Source organism: Talpa occidentalis, unplaced genomic scaffold, assembly GCF_014898055.3.
Source record: "Talpa occidentalis isolate TD23 unplaced genomic scaffold, MPIMG_talOcc4v2.1 talOcc4.8, whole genome shotgun sequence".
Lineage (NCBI taxonomy): Eukaryota > Metazoa > Chordata > Mammalia > Eulipotyphla > Talpidae > Talpa > Talpa occidentalis.
In genome coordinates, this window is record NW_023605194.1 from 76868138 (window position 1) to 76883263 (window position 15126).

The following is a 15126-nucleotide window of genomic DNA, read 5'->3' on the forward strand; positions in this document are numbered from 1 at the left end:
CCTCACTTCAGTCTGGAGGCACAAGGTTGCCCTCCTCAGGTTGGGGATCCTTCTTGAGATAGGGGGTGGGATGGGGAGGAGATGGGCATTGGAAGAAAGGACAAATTCTAGGGGCCAGAAGACTGAGTTCAGGTCAAATTGACTGCATGACCTTGTCAAAGTCATTGCCGGCTTCTGGTTCTCAGTCTTCTCTTACAGGATATAAGAGTTTCATGGGTTAAGAGACTCTGGAACTGTATCAAGCCTAGAGACTCAGGAGGAGGCTTAGCATAGATCTTTAGCCTGCCAAGCTCAAGTGGGGCTACAGAGCAATTGAAAAAGAATACTTTTCCTAGCCCTCCCTCCGCTTCCATCTGGGCCCAGGGAAGAGAAATGAGTAGAAGGGGGTCCTGGGTGGAGATAGATGGAACAGGCAGCCACTGGCCAGGGCTGTTCCTCAGTAGAGGGCGACACTGACCCTCCTCCCATGCCTTCCAAGTCAGGGCCAAGTGGCTTGAGCAAAGCGTACTCAGACTAGAAGGTAAGGGGCAGGGGTTGTCTAAAGCAGAGCTTGCACCAGCAGGGGCAGCAGCAAACTTGTACAAGGAGCCCCATGCTGGGGCTTATAAAGCCCTAAGAGCAACAAAATGCTCTCTTCAGATTATTCCCCCCAACCACAACCCCAATCTTCATCTCTCTAGCTCCCCCAGTTCTCTAGAATGTGAAGAACCATGTGTCTGAGTCACATGGCACTCCCGCTTTCCTTGCGCCAATCATCACCGCCTGCCCGGGTGAGAGGTGTCTGTATGTGTGTCTCCCCATCTGCACCAGAGCTGTCCAGGCGCAGAAGTGTGTCTTCAGCACCTTGCATGGAGCAGGTGTTTGGAGGCAATATGCAATATGCAATATGCTTGGAGGCCTCAGTGCTGTAACCTGGGTCTCTGACCTGAACGACTCAGGTCCTAGTGGTGTCCACAGGACTCTGACTTCCACAATCCCAGGGCTGAGTTGAGACAGCATCACCTCTGCAAGGACAACAATCTTAGCAGAGATGTGCTCACCATAGCACTGAGAACAGAGGTCTCAAGCAGCCAGTTGCTTAGTGAGAAGCATAGACCCTTGATGAGGCCGTGGAGATACAGAGAAAGATGGAAAGTTTGCCTTTAAGGGATGGGTGGTGGGGAATGTAAGATGGGCAATACCAGACCTGACAAAATACTAACCCTGTCTGTGAAAGAGCAATGTCACTCACATCGACGAATCCATCACAAGTACACAGAGGCAGGTATATGCAGCTAACTGCAGGGGTGAGATGAGGGAAACTGCTCTCGGGACAGCCGAGCCAATGACTGTTGTAACCCCCGAATCTGACACTTACTTAGTAGGTGCTGAGTACATGAGTGTAGGAGTAAGACATTGTGCTGGCAAATGGGAAAATGGTGGAGAAGACCTTGAAGGCTCCCTGGAATAAGATGTAGTATCAATACGGCAGGGGGTCAGGGTAGGAATGCAGGAAGCAGAAGGTTGTTCAGGCCCATACCTTGCCAGCATTGACTCTGCCTCATAGCAATGAAGGAAAGGAGTTGGGTATAGAAGTTTATCAGAAGTTTATCAGAGGGCACATGTACACTGGCCTTGGGGTCTTGTGTTCAGTCCTTAGGAAACTCAGGGCGGAATCAGGACTTCACAGGAAATGACACGTGACAAGAATCTGGTTAAAGGACTTAGTGGCATCATGTACAACTTGACTTGGGCAGAGAGAGCACCTAGCCACAAGTCCAGTCTTGGGATTTTCTCTCTCCAGTCCCTCCTTGATACATGCATACATGAGATATTCCTGGGTCTCCCAAACACAAGCACCCCCCTTCGGAGCCAAATCTCTGGGTAATCATACCCCTCCTGCCCCCATCTCATAGGCCACTTTCAGTGAAATTACAAGCACCTCTTCTTCACTCAGAAGTCATTCTCTAATCTGCACAAGACACACAAATTCAATCACAAGGGAACCTCACTTTTCCTAAAAATAGAATTTGAGAATCTGGGGACACTTGTACTCTGATGTGTCAGGTTATGGCAGTTCTTACTGGTCTAGAGGTCCTTTCCTACATTTAAATTTATCTCTTCCTTAGCAGACAAGGAGAAATTAACTGGTTGCCATCTGGCTGAAAGCCACGACCTCCGCTGTGATCCATTCTACCCCTATGTGCTGCTAGAGATGAAACCTGGCGCATTCTGCATGGGTTAATCCGATCCCTCACCTCTGGTGTTCATGTCTATAAGCTCACTCAGGACAAGCTGATCTTCAGCATTGCTCTGAAGCCCTGTTCCACTTGTTGCTGTGTCCACCTGCAATTCCTGGTCCCTGGAACCCTCTGCTCACTGCCACCGGGAGCTGATCTTCCTTTCTTCCTGCTTATCTCACTCCTGCCTTCCTTCCTGTGCTTCACCCTGGCCTCTACCTCCCCCTTTCTTCCTCCTGCTCCTCTGTGCCTCCCTTCAAGAAATATCATACGTATGTTCCAAATCCCAATTCTTTTCCCTGCATTCAATAAACATCTCCTGCAATTCTGCCTCATTGGAGACAGGCCTGTCCAGAAGAGAGGCAGGAGTCCTCCCCAGCATCTGAACCTCCATATTCACTCCTGCATGGTGTCACCTGTCAGTTTATGAGGTGGCAAATACCTTCCATGTTCATATCATGAGTTAGTTCAGTGCTGGTCCCCTCGGTGCCACCTCTCCCTTGGTCTATGTGCTCCTGCTCCCCTTCCCACTCTTTAAAGGGTCTGGCCTTGGCAAGTGTGGTGGTCCCTTTAAATAGCCATCTTGGTATTCTGGAACTTTCAGACGCTCCCTAATGCGACCTCTCCCTTGATCTAGTGCTTTTTTGATTCCTTTCACATTCCCTGAGTTTCCCACCATCCTCTACTGCAGTGGGAGTGCTCTGCTGCCTTGGCAACGACCATGCCAGCATCAGTCAATAAAGCCAATATGTGCAGCTTCCTCAAGTGATTCCTAAAAAGAGAGGGAACTGCCCAGTCACCCCAGCCCCAGACCCTTCTATCTTCCCCCTGCCAACTCCCTCTCCCCAATTCTGCTGACAGGCAGGTTGAAGAGAGCTCAGCCTTCAAGGAGGAGCTAAGTGATGAGGGAAGCCTGGCTGGGCAGGAAGTGGGTGCTGGTGACGTCAAAGGCCTGAGGAAGGGGCCTGGATCCTGCACAGTTTCTAAAGGGGAGATGAGAAAATAGGCTGTTGGGAATCAGGAAAGTCCCCAATCCCCAGGTCCCTCCAGACTGGCTCTTCACCCCATTCTCTCTTGGAGGCACTGACAGTTTCTGGGATGGGTTGAGTTGAGGGATAACTTAAAGCAAATTTGAGGAAGGAAGATGTGGCTCTGCAGCTGAGAAGAGGCAGCAGTGTGATCCTACCTTCTCACACCTGGGGCTTCGGAAGGGGTGTGGCCCAGGGTGGGGGTGGGCAGAGGGCTCTGCTCCTCGGATTGGGCTAGGGTTGCTGGGGGGGGGAGTGAAACTAGGGAAAGGTATGAAGAGGACCAGGCTGCCTTACCCAGTTAACCTTGAAAAGTGACCTTGGGAGAAGCAGGACCTAAGGGAGGGGGCAGTGGGCAGGTGAGTCCACATTTGGCTCCCTCAAAGGGTAAGAGCTGAGCAGTGAAGGGGAAAGGATTTTCTGGATTTCATTGCCCACAGACAGATTCTGGAGATTGAGGGCTGTTACTGTCGGGGTACAGGGAAAACTCCTTCAGTCCTCTGGGTTCTTCTGAAGCTGGATAAAGAAACAAATTAGCACCAGACATATTTGTAGGTGAAAAGACCAAATTTGGAGAATTTTCATGACTATAAATTCTAAAGTAAATTTGGTCTTTTTCTCCTATGAATCTGTCTGATGTTTGTCTGTCTGAAGGCCCCGGAGGTGTGGGGGAATTTTCCCCTGTGCATGACAGAACAGAACTAAAGGCCCTGCAAGCCCATCCACCCTGGACCAGGGTGGACCATCCACCCCAGCCTGCCTGAGTGACAGCCCTTTCTTCAGTGTGTTCTGCTCAGACCCCAGGAGGAGGTTACTCTTCACCTCCCCAGCAGATTCCCACACATCTGCCTTTGTGGAAAGCCTCCAGCCATTGTTCCCCACAACTTTCTGCACCTTTCCTTGCTATGTCATTTCCCCATGTCATTCTCCCTATCACCAGGGACTTCTTGAGCACCCAAAATGTGCACAAGGCCAGGCTGAAGGCTGCGAAACAGCTGCTGTCCTGGCACAGCCAGCTACTCTTGCTCACATCTTGTTGGGCCTTCTATGCCCAGCTCCATAGGCCCTGGAAGACACAGCAGAGAAAATCAGGCCAAAATTCTTGCCCTCATGGAGAGGCCATTCTCATGGGAGGGAAAACAATAAATTAACTAATTAGGCATGTTAAATATTAAACAGCGCTACGGAGAAAGGACAAAGCAGGAAGGGAAATATAAAATATCTAGGGTAGGGGTCAAACTTTTTATGGTGGCAAAAGAAGGCTCTACTGAGAGGGCGCACTTCAGTCAGGCGCTGGAGGCAGAGAGGGAGCAGCGCGTGTGGAGATTTCCTGGCTGAGCGAGAGAGCCTGGCAGGTCTGGAGATGTGACAGACCACACAGTCACACAGAAAGGAAGGAAGGAGGCAGGAGATGAGGTCAGAGACGTAACAAGAGGCCAGTGTGTGGAGGGGTGTTTAGGTCATGACACGTACGTGGCCTTCCGCACTGAGCCAGAGGGGAACCACCGGGGTTCAGGGAGGACTGACCTGACCTGACCTCCCCCACCACACCCCCCGAAAGGGTCACCTGGGCTGCCCGGCTGGACTCACGGGCAGAAGCAGTTGCAATAAACGAGGTAGAAAAGGCAGTGGCTTGGAACTGGGTGGTGACTTTGGTGGCAGAAGTGAGACTCCAGATGTTTTGAAGTTGTGAGAATGTGCGGGTAGGCCAGATGTGGGTGTGTGGGAAAGATGGGAATCAAGAATATCCCAAGGGCTCTGTCCTGGACAACTTGAAGACTGGAGCTGCCATTCCTCAGCTGGGGCGACCTCAGCAGGAGCTGGTTTTGGAGCAAGGCCTGGCATTTCTAGTCTCCCTGCCCTTCTTGAGGCTAAACGGGCCTCCTCGAGCTGCCTTCCCTGAAGATGGAAGCAGCCTTGAAGATGCCTCTGACATCTGTAGCTGACTTTCTTGATTCGCTCATTTGTGTTTCCCAAGAACCTATCTTTGGTTGGTCTACTGGTGATGAAATTTTTCTCAGAATCCATCACAGCTCTTTGCACATAGTGGGCTCTCAGAAATTTTTGATGAATGACGATTGATTAAATGAATGAACGTGTGACTCAGAACAGATGTGTGGAGATTGTAAACAGCAGTGACCTTTCAGTACCCCGTGGTGAGAGACAGCACAGCTGGTGTGCTGGAATGGGAGCCAGTCTTCTGGGATGGTGTTCCAGCAACTTCTTTTCTCCCTCCTCGGCAGCCCTGGGCTGCAGGGAGGCCAACACTCTCTTCACTCCTTGGAGGGAAGCTCCAGTTTTTCAGAGGAAGGACCTTGGAGCATATCACCACTGGGACTCTCCCCTGCCCTACATCTCTCTTCTTGTTGAAGTGTGGGGAGAGATTGGCCATACCTCTGGGCTATGAGCAAGAGTGGGCAAAGTTTACTGATGCATGTGGCAGCCCCAACTAGAAATTGAGCCCCACCCTCCACTGCCACCTGCAGAAGAAAGGGGGGCGATGGACAGAGTGGTCTGACATGGAAGCACATGTTAGCTCACACCTTAGTGCCTCACCCAGGAAGCCCTCCCAGACTGATCCTCTTGGTTCCCCCAGGAAGCCCTCCCAGACTGATCTACTCGCTTCTTCCTAATCTAGTCAAGATCTTTGCTTTGTCAAGGTCTTGGCAGTTGAAACTTTTCTATGGACTTGCAGGGCTTGGCTTGGGCCCTCTGGTCCCAGGAGATAACTTGAGCTCAGGAGCTGGGGATTTTATTTCTGGGACACAAAGTCAGGGGTGGGGCTCAGAAGAGATTTGCTGTCTATCTGTTGGGGAAAATGAAACTCAACAAACTGAAGGCTGGGCATGAGCCAGGGGTTATGGACCTTAGTCAGCCTTCAGGCCCAGTGTCATGGAGACATTTCAGAAGGGTGAAAAGGGAGAAGAGACACTAGGCTCTGAGAAGGAAAACAAGTCACCTCTGGTCACCAAGGAAAGAGAACCTGAGCCTAAAGCCCAGTGTTCCCAGCTGGAGGACCAGGGTCTAGAAGTCTGGGAGGGGCATAGGCCCTGCCTTCAGGGGCAGGATGCTCTGGGTGGTGCAGCCCTGGGGGGCAGGAGAGGGAGGAGGCTGAGGGGCTCCTCTAGGCCAGGGAGGTGACGGCAGGAGTGAAACCCAGAGGACTGGCCTCCTTCAGCTGTGGGCCTCAAGCTGGCCTGCAAGCTAGAAAGGCCAGGGCTGGGGAGGTCTGACTTAGAGCTGGGCTGCTGGTCCCTGTTCTGATTCTCAATCTTCTGAACCCCCAGCCTAGAACTTCTCTTTCTTGTGAACTTGTTCCTCAGCAGGGGAGCCCTGGAGGTATCCAGCAAGGAACCTGGTCTCTCCTCTTCTGAGGAGGGGGTCCAGGACCTCCAATTAAAGCCAGAACACCATGATGTCTCTCAGTGGGGTATGTCTCAGAATTCACAGCCTGGGTGTCTTCTCAGGAAAGGACTGTTCCCTGCCCTCTGATATCTGGTTGCCATTGAGGCCAGTGCTGACCAACACCCAGCACTCGAGGCTCACCATGCTGGCTTACTGGCCTGGTAACCTCTCCCTCTCCCTCTCCTAGCCACCCTCCAGTTCAGGCTCCATCCCACCCCTGCACCTTTCTGTGTCTTGCCCTTCTCCTGAATGCCTTCTCTTAATCAAATTAAAATCTAGTTCACCCTTAAAGACCCAGCTTCAGGGCCACCTCCTTCAAGAAGCCTTCTCTGACTACCCATCTCATACTGAGCTTTATCTTTCCTACCTATATAGTCAGGAGGCCACATAGTCACATTCTGCCTAGTCTCCTCCTAGAGAGACAGTCTCTCCCTCTAAGTTGCAAGCTCCCTTTATAGACCGCACGTTTGTGTCCCCCAAAATCAACAAATTGAGACTGTAATCCTCCAGGGGTGGTATTTGGAGATAGGGCATTGGGAGGTAATTAGGTCACCAGGGTAGAGCCCTCACGCAGGGCTAAGTGCCCTTATGAAAAGAAAGAGAAGCAAGTTTGCCCCCACTCACTTCCTCACCCCCGCTCACCCCATGGAAGGGCATAGTAAGAAGAGGGTGGTCTGCCCCTCAGGAAGAGAGTTTTCACCAGGAGCCAAGTTGGTAACACCTTTACCTGGGACTTTGCAGCTTCCAAAAGAGAGGAATAAATCTCTGTTCTTTAAGCCATCCAGTCTATGGTATTTTTGTTACAATAACTTGAACGGACTAAGCCGCCTCCCTTTGTAGAGCATTTAGCAAGAGCTCCCTGATGCTTGCCGAGGGGTAGGGGGTCTGACAACTACTAAGCAGCTACTGTTGCCAGGGACCCTCTTAGACACTTGTGTGCATTCCTTCACAAAACTCTGTGAAGCAGGGGGGCCTCCCTGATGGCACAGGGTTAAGTCTCAGGCTGTCAAGCTATCACCAGCCACTGCAGCATGAGTTCAATCCCCAGCCAGGGAGCTACCCACATGGCGCAGCAGACCTCTGCTGTCTCCCCGCTGCTCCCCTCAGCAGTGTATTTCAGTAGATCCACCTTTTCTGCTCCCCACTCTGTCTCTGGTGAATCCTCTCATGCCTCACACCTCTGGCCCCAGTTCTTATATGCATAAATAAATAAAATAAAATCTTTAAAAAAAACCTCTCTGAAGCAGGGATGATCATTATCTTCAGCTTACAGAGAAACACCCTTGGAATCAGCATTTGAATACGCTGGTCTCCCATGTATTCCCATAACTACATGTTGTTCCCAAGTAGCTGTACTGGGGACTGCCTTAGTGACTGCTGTGCCTGGAGAGTCCCTTAGCTGGAAACTTTGGGATCCTGGCAGGAAAAGGAGGACTGGGTCTTGGATGGAGAGTGTGTCCTGCTGAGCAGCTCCCACCGCCCTGGGGCCCTGCACTGTGGTCTGCCGGGGGCTAGGACCTCAGTCAAGCAAGACCCGCCCAGCAGTCCTGGGAGTGGGCACAGGAATGGGGCTCCTTGGCGCAGATCTGCTGGTCTACAGACCACCGGTTCCTTCACAGCTCATCCCGCGGCTGCTCTCCTGGGGTCCTGGTCCCTCCTGTGGGCCTGGCAGTTCTAACAAATCCAGCACTTTCTGGGCATTTCCCTATTCTCAGGTCTTGGGGGTCCTGGGTTCTCTTCTTCACTTGCTATGTGGCCTTAAGAGATGCCTACATTCTCTACATTTCAGTTGGTCACGTGAGAAATTAAGTGGAGGTGAGGGGGTGGGGAATCGCTATATCCCCTGCCCATGGACTCACAGCAGGGAGAAGCAGAAGGAAACATCGAGTCTAGCGGACTCTGAAATTGTACTCATTTAAAATCAGATCTGCTGCTCCTCAGGCTAATAAAGAGACCAGAAGAGAGAGGTCTAGATGTTTCCCACATGTGCTTTGCTTCTACGTTGTCATGGTAACAGCCCCATACACACCCACTGGGGTGTCCATTGCACCATGAGCCCCAGAGGAGCGCTTCACTACTCAGGTACATGGTCTTAGACCAGGACCAGCGCAGATCAGTTGTCATGGCAACCTCAGGCCTGTGAGGGGAACACGAGGCAGTGCCGGATGGAGACATGCAAACTGCTTGTGTGATTACGTACCCTTTGGTATGAGCAAACCCACAGTCAAATCTGACCTGTCCACGCAGAGGGAGCTGTTTTAAATCACAGAGTTAAAGTGGAACCTCAAAGATAATCTTACTCAAAATTATGCCTGACGGCAGAACTGGCCCATTTATAATAAATCCTGTTACCTCACTGTGGGTCAAGTAAACCCAAAACCTGAGGAGGAAAAACATAGGCCTGAACCCAAGATTGTCTTGCCAGCCCCATGAGGATACCCTACCACAGAGAGAACTGCCTAATCTGTGCTCATGGGGATTCAGAAGGCCATGAAGCCAACAGTCGAATCTAAGTTCTGACTTGTGAATACACCCATTTGTCTGGGGAGACATTTGTAGTGTGAATCATGTTCTTTTTTTTTTTTTTAAAGATTTATTTATTTATGCATACGAGAACTGGGGTACAGGCCAGAGGTGGGGTGTGTGGGAAGATTCACCAGAGACAGTGGGGAGCAGAACAGGCAGATCTACTGAAATACACTGCTGAGGGCAGCAGCGGGCGAGACAGTAGAGGTCTGCTGTGATATGTGGGTAGCTCCCTGGCTGGCCGGGGTGTGAACTCCTGCTACAGTGGCTGCGGATAGCTTCACAGTGCTGTGTGTCAACCCCTTGCACCACCAGGGAGGTCTCTGAGTCAGGTTCTAAAAAGAAGTTATGGATGCCAGGAAGCTAAAGACAACCCTGGACCCAAGAAGTCTTTACCCTTCTGAACTTGAAGCCTCTGCAGACATGGCAGTTTTAAAACAACCGACCTTCTCACTCCCCCACAGAGAAAGACACTTCCAATTCCTGGTTGCACTCACTTTCTCTATTGGCACCTATCTGCTTTATTAGAGTTTTTGTTAGATTTTTAAACGAGGCATTAAACTAAACAGAGGAATGCCATGGAGTTATGTTTCAATGAATTTTAATAGCATAATCACTGGCAGCTACTTGGCATGTAAAAACTGCTCTGCAAATGTTGAGAATATTCCTCTGTGCGATGGGTGGGAGTTTGAGCACCAGAAAGAGAACTTAGACTCTCAACCTGATTTAGGCACAAGGATCTTCCCACCTCTGAGCTCTTTCCTGCCTCCATGGAAACCCAGTGGCCAGAGGCTGGGGCAGGAAAGATGCATGAGCTCAGGGGGTCAAGTCACGCCCCTGGATGGGGGCAGTGAGGTCTTTCTGTGAACACAAGTGGACTCTCTGCCCACTCCACGGGCTGAACAGTCCTGCTCGGGAGTTCTGTCTCCTGACCTCAGCCATTCCCAACACAGACCTCACTCCTGTCCTCCAGTCCTCTCTGGGGGTGCAGTGATTTTCTTGAGCCTGGACAACTGAGCATTCCTCTACCCTCCCTCTCCACCTCGCTTGGATGACCCCACGCTCTCGGACACCCCTTTACCCTGACCCCATAATTATCTCCAGCTCCCTCAGCCTCCAGCTTCCAGCCACAGGCAGGAAGACAGGGTTCTGACTCCTTCCCCTCTTAAAGGACTCGGAGGGGGAATATTATGGCTGGGGATAATTCTCAGCACTTAATCTCCCGGTTAGGTTATTGTGTCTGTGTGGCCTCAGTCTCTTCAACTGCCTCTCCCCAGGGCTCCTTCTGTGTAAGCCTGCTGGGCAGCCTTATGTTGGGTGGGGAAGTGTCGCAGTGGGGAACCCTAATCCTCTTATCACAGGGTTGGGGGATTTGGGGGCTGCAGGGGGAGCTTCGTGTTCCACTTTCTGCCCATTCAGTGGTGCTGGAGAGGCCTGAGCCTTGAACGTGGCTGGCTGGAAGCAGACTCCTTGAGCTTCTCTATCTGGCCTGGGCCTTCTCAGGGAGACTGTTGGAAAGTTCAGAAGAGGACTGGCCAACCTCTGGCTGAGGGTGGGACCTACGAAGCCAAGTTTAGGGCAACACTGGTATGAATTGGTCATAGAAGTAGGAGGGGCAATGGTGGAAGTTCAGCTTATAGTTGAGTCTCCTTCCACCTCCCATAGCTGAAATTTCTAGCTGACCCCCAGTCCCTTGAATAACCACCCCAGAGCTGGACAGAGTAGTCACATCTGGAGATCTTCTTAGTAACCAGGTCTGTCTCCTCCCAGTAACAATCTTTATCCTCAGAACTGTCCTGTGAGCCAAGGGGCCAGGATTTTCTAGGAAGAACTGAAGAAGTTCATCTCAGGTCAGAGAGGGAATTTGTAAAATCTTGCCAGAGGAAGCTGGTTCTAGAACAGACAGGTGCAGGATATAAGGGGGCTATTCTTTAAGAAAACCACAACAGGAAGGTTATCACTTTCTTCTTCCACTCATTTTTCCCAGCTTCAAAGACTTGAGGTGGAAGGGGGTAGTCCCCAAGTCATTTCAGTCTCAGCGGGTAGCATGAGACTAGAGCTCTGCCCTGTGGGTTGAGACACATGTTCTAAGGCTAGGGCTGTGTATGTAAATCTTGTCCATGTAAATCATATACAGTTGCACAGGTTGCACACTGCACAGCTCCACGCTTCTACTTAAGTGTGGCAAGAGCCGAGATTCAGCCTTTTCTGCTTGTGGATATAGCTCAAGTATCTCAAGCAGTGTCTGCCACATAGTAAACATCTAATAAAAACTTCTGAATCCCTCTGCAACTGGGCAGTGCAGAGACCCTAGCATTTCTGGGTGGAGCAGGAAACAGGGCAGTGAGGCCTTGCAATGCTATAGATTGTTTTCCAAGTGTTCAACTGCAAATACTGCATGGAAACACTCATGCACCTTCTGAGCTGGGCCACGGGGAGGGGCCTGGCTCAGAGGAAATTTGGGAAAGGGGCTTCAGCCTGGCCAGTCTCAGCCATTTTTCACATATTTTTGACCAAAAAAAAAAAAAAAATGGTTTCCACTGGGTCAAAATCACTGCTTGAAAATAAATCCCATTCCCAGCCAAACATGGTCTTGAGAAGGAGTCACTCAGCCCTCTCTCCCTCCCTCACCCCCTCAAGGAAACAGAATCCAGATCCTTCCAGGTTCTATTTCAAACCTCTCCAATAGGCCACCTCAGATGACCTCAGTTTTCTGGCCTCTTTCTTTGGACCTCTCTGCCTTGCTGGCTGCCCACTGCCTCTCCTGGCCTCTGGGGCATCCCCAGACGGGGGACATGTTCCCCTTCAGTGAGGTCATGGCACGAATGGCTAAGGGCATGACCTTCGAGACCACCAGGCATGAAAATATCAATAACAAATAACAGCCAACAAGTATTAAGCAGTTACTATGTCCCAGGGCCCCTTGCAAGCACTTTACCTATATTGGTGATTTAATACTCACCAAATCCTAGGAGGAAGGTAGTAGTATCCTCACCACAGAGGCACAGAGAAACTAAATAACTTGCCCAAGGCAGCACAGCTAGAAGGCAGCAGAGAAGCGATGCAAGCCAAGGAGTTAGGTTCTGACCCTTAGAGCCTATTAGAAGGATGTCAGCGGGTTCAGCGGAGGGCCAGTTAGTGTCAGTGGCCACTACTAGTGCTTGTATTATCTCCCACCCTAACCCCTGGAAGTCTGCTTGATCCCAGACGGCTACTCTGCTCATCCAAACAGGACCACCTGGGATGCCCCAAACTCCCAGGGTCTTCAGTCCCCAGCACGCTGACCCCACTGGAGCACAGTCCATAGCAACTGTGACCCCACACAGCCCATAGCAACTCAGTCTGTGCTCTTGAGTCAATTGTCCGCACGTCCCCTCTCCACGGATGGCTGGGACATCAACCTCAGCTTAGCCTGAAGGTCCCCAGAGGCAGGGAACATGGCAGTGTGAGCGCAGCATGAAATAACACAGGTCTGGAAAGACAGAGAAGCCGATGCTTGCCGGGGTTACTCAGGTGCTGGGCGACGTCTGCAGGAACCATGGTTCACTGGTCCGGTTTCTTTCCCCACGTTTTGGTGGAGGTTCAAGGAGCCGGAGTTGAAGTTAAACAGTGTGCAATTACCACAGCGAGTACCAGCGGCAGATGGAAGGTAGGGGAGCGATGAGTAAAGCGTGACTTTTTGACAAGCCTGGATTCGAATCCTGGCACAGCCGACGAGCTGTACGTCTTCAGAAGAGTTATTTTTATAACCTCTCTGAGAAGGAGTTTCCTCAAATAACTGACTAATAATGCCGCCTGCAAAGGGTTGTATAAGGTGCTTACCAAGGACTTTATGCAAAGCACCTAGCACAATGCCCTGCACAGAGTGGGCACTCAATAAACAGCAGCGTCCATGGGCCTCCCTGGTGGCGCAAGGGGTTAAGCACAGCACTGTGAAGCTATCGACACCCTCTGCAGCACAAATTCCATCCCGGCTGGCCAGGAAGCAACCCACATGGTGCAGAAGACCTCTCCTGTCTTCGCCTGCTGCTCCCCTCAGCAGTGTATTTCAGTCAGTCTGCCTGTTCTGTTACCCACCCTGTCTCTGGTGGATCCTCTCACCCCACCCCCACCCTGCACCCCAGTTCTTGTATGCATAAATAAATAAATTAAAAAAAAAAAAAAAACCAGCAGCGTCCATGGCTGTTGGTCATGTGCTGCTCAGGGAAGCCAGGCGGACCTGGTTGCAATGCACCGCTAACTAACAGTGCAACTGTTCCCCGTGAGCCTCCTCTCTCCCCAGGAAAAGGAGGCCTTATTTGGGTGATGTGGAAGCTTCCTTAGAGCTTCAACATTTCTTTGAGTCCAAGTCATTTGCAGCCCTGAGGCTCTGGGATTTGGCCTGAATCTCCTAGAATTGCGTGGGGGTCGGCACCATGGGCTGAAGCCACTTAAAAGGCAGAACAAACTCCTCTCCTGCAAGGACTCTTACCAGACACTCTCCTGCCCTGCTCGAGGACACACCAGGTTTGCTACTCTTCTTAGAACAGGGTGGGAATCTATCTATCTCCCAAATCCACAAGCCATGAAAAGAGGTAATTGTGGTGGGGCTTAAAGATGGAGCCAGCTCAATAAGGGAGAAGAAAGGAGAAAAACAAAACAACCCCAGCGTGAGGCCAGACTCCACCCAGTCCCTCCAGTTCTCTATATATATCTACCCTTGTGTGTGAGAGCAGGCGGGAGGAGGTTCTGGCTTAGTCCTGGGTGACACATGTTAGGATGAGACAAGATGCCTTCATTATGTGTCCACTTAGCGCTCATTCAAACATGCCACAAAGTGGAAGTAATTAAGGAATCTGTGTCAACCCCAGGGTGACCTTTCCCAGTCCTGCAGCACGTGGCCTTACACATGTGGGCCTGTGGAACACCAGCCCTGGCTTCCCTTGGCTTTCCAAATTAAGATCTGCGGGCAGCCTTGCCTGGCACCAGCCACAGGGAGCGTCCGCAGGGGGATGGGCGGGGGACCGGGACCATTGTGGGGTTCTCCAACATGTCAGGTGGGTGAGGTGAGCATGGAGCACTCAAGCCAATGTCCGCAGGTTTGGGGCTACCCCACCGGCCCCCAGGCCAAGTAGGAAGGGCAGCTCAGTGTGGATGGTCTTCAGGATGCATGAAGGCCAACCCACACCCCTGCTTGGTGGCAAGTCATCATGGGAATGTCTACCCCCTGCCCCCAAGATTATTCAACCTCATCTGGAGCTGTTCCCAGGCACAGTAAGAAAGCAGCACACGCATGGCTGAGAATGTCTCTGGCCTTCTCCTGCTCCCCTCAAGGACCCTGTCCCTGCCCCAGATGCAGTGGGTCTGGGTGTCAGAGGGGATTATACTAGAAAGAGGGCAGGAAGACCCCTGCTCCTCCTCAGCTGACAAGACAAGACACATGATCTGTAGATACCGAGCTCCACCACCACCCCCGCCAATACCCTTCTCACACCAGCCACGAGAGTGTCAGAGAGGGGCCAGCACGAGGCTTTCCAGTGCCAGGTGGGTGAGGGAAGCACAACACACTCAAGCCTGTGTTGATGCTTTTCCGCCAAACGCATAAGCTAAGGATGGGAACCAGAGGGGTGCACAAGCGAAAAGGGGTGCCTGAGCTACAAAAAAAAAAAAAAAGAAAAAACAAAAGTGACCTGCTTTCTGCTGTATACAAACTGATATGGAAATAACAACGATAGCTAACTATGAAATAAATGTGCTGGGCCAGGTGAGTGATATCTATGCCTGACACGGCATCTCCAAGGCACACCTTTCTCCTTCTACAAAGAAGAGGGCTGAGGGCCTCCCTGGTGGCACAAGGGGTTAAGCACAGCACTGTGAAGCTATCTGCAGCTTCTGCAGCACAAGTTCGATCCCCGGCCAGGGAGCTACCCATGGGGGGCAGCAGACCTTTCCTGTCTTGCCCCCCTGCT

At 51.4% G+C, this 15126-nt stretch overlaps 1 protein-coding gene across 3 annotated transcripts in view; it reads right to left on the reverse strand.

The window, feature by feature from the left end:
* The window catches only part of NAV1 (neuron navigator 1), a 239226-nt gene that overhangs the window by 146636 nt on the left and 77464 nt on the right, over positions 1 to 15126 (reverse strand). The gene's annotated exons all lie outside the window — the stretch shown is intronic.